This window comes from Apium graveolens, chromosome 3, assembly GCF_009905375.1.
Source record: "Apium graveolens cultivar Ventura chromosome 3, ASM990537v1, whole genome shotgun sequence".
Lineage (NCBI taxonomy): Eukaryota > Viridiplantae > Streptophyta > Magnoliopsida > Apiales > Apiaceae > Apium > Apium graveolens.
The window spans coordinates 191320248-191322425 of NC_133649.1; positions in this window are offsets into that span (position 1 = coordinate 191320248).

Below are 2178 nucleotides of genomic sequence, written 5' to 3' on the forward strand. Positions count from 1 at the left end.
AGTCGTTATCATTCTGAGTCTTTCCTTTCTACTAAGGGCATCAGCCACCACATTGGCTTTCCCTGGATGATAGAGAATCTCACAATCATAGTCCTTGATTAGTTCTAACCATCTCCTCTGGCGCATGTTGAGCTCTTTCTGCGTAAATATGTACTTGAGGCTCTTATGGTCTGTGAAAATCTCGCACTTCTCTCCATACAAGTAGTGCCTCCAAATTTTTAAAGCAAATACTATTGCTGCGAGCTCAAGGTCATGAGTAGGATATCTAACCTCGTATTCCTTCAATTGTCTCGACGCATACGCAATAACTTTACCGTGCTGCATAAGCACACATCCTAATCCTTTGTGCGACGCGTCACTATATATCACAAAATCTCCTTTTCCATCCGGTAATGCCAATACCGGAGCCGTTATCAACCTTTTCTTTAATTCCTGAAAACTGTTCTCGCATTTCTCCGTCCATTCAAACTTCTCTGTCTTACGAGTAAGTCGTGTCAAAGGGGCTGCGATCTTCGCAAAGTCCTGTACAAATCTACGATAGTAGCCGGCCAATCCTATGAAACTCCTCACCTCTGTGGGTGTGGTTGGCCTTTCCCAATTTGAGACCGCCTCTATCTTGGAGGGGTCGACCAATACTCCTTCTTTATTGATCACATGTCCTAAAAACTGTACTTCATTCCGCCAGAATTCACACTTCGAGAATTTGGCATATAACTGCTCCTCTCTGAGTATCCCTAGAGCTATCCTCAAATGCTCTGCATGTTCTGCCTCAGTCCTTGAGTAGATCAAAATATCATCGATAAAAACTATCACACACTTGTCCAAGTACTTCTTAAATACTCTATTCATTAAATCCATGAAAGCCGCTGGGGCGTTGGTTAGTCCAAAGGACATTACCAAGAACTCATAATGCCCATACCTGGTACGGAACGCTGTCTTGGAAATATCTTCAGGTTTAATCTTTAGCTGGTGATATCCAGTTCTCAGGTCGATCTTGGAAAAATAAACAGCATCCTTTAGCTGGTCGAACAGATCGTCTATTCTAGGTAATGGGTACCTGTTCTTTATGGTTAGCTTGTTCAACTCTCGATAGTCTATGCACAACCTCATGCTCCCATCTTTCTTTTTAACAAATAAAACTGGTGCTCCCCACGGAGACACACTGGGTCTTATCATACCCTTATCCAAGAGTTCCTGCAATTGGATAGCTAATTCCTTCATTTCTAACGGGGCTAACCGGTAAGGTGCTTTTGAAACTGGCGCCGTCCCTGGGGCCAACTCAATAGCAAATTCAATCACTCTATCGGGTGGTAATCCCGGAAGGTCTTGGGGGAATACATCTTCAAATTCGTTGACTACTGGAATATCTTGTAAGTTGGGCACCTCCTTCTGCGTGTCCACCACATAGGCTAGGTAGGCCTCACTTCCTTTTCGTAGCATCCTTTTGGCCTGAGCCATGGTCAAAAATTTCTGCGTCTGCCTCTTTCCTCTAAATATAACCTCTTTCTTCCCGGGGATATTTAACTTAACTTTCTTCCCTTTACAGTCTATCTGAGCATCGTTGCTAGATAGCCAGTCCATTCCCAAAATTACATCAAACTCCCCTAATTTAAAAGGAATCAGATCAACACTGAAAGATTGCTCCCCTATGCCTATCTCACAGGCGGGGTGAATCTGGTTAACAGGAATAATTTCATGATTGGCTATTTCTACTTGTAAGGGTTCTATCAAGGGTTTAGCCTTAAGTCTTAACTTACGCGCAAAGTCCTTTGATATAAAAGATTTAGTTGCTCCCGAATCAAATAAAACATTTGCACTGACTGAATTTAGAGAAAGGGTACCTGCTATCACATCTGAATCTTTCATAGCATCCTGGACTGTCATGTTGAAAGTCCTCGCAGTAGGTGGCTTATTAGAAGCAGCCCTGCTTGCTCCCGAAGCTGCTGGTTTGTTCATTGGGCATTCCTTCTTCCAATGACCCGAGCGTCCACACTGATGACAATTGGTGGTTGGAACGACGGCAGGGGTTAATGATGGGCACTTATTTGAATAGTGGCCCTCCCGACCGCACTTAAAACAGGTTACTGGCCTTCCTTTACACTCCCCAGTGTGATTCCTTCCACATATGTTACAGGCTGGCAATGGGGGTCGAGATTGGTTGGAATAGGACGTTCTTGA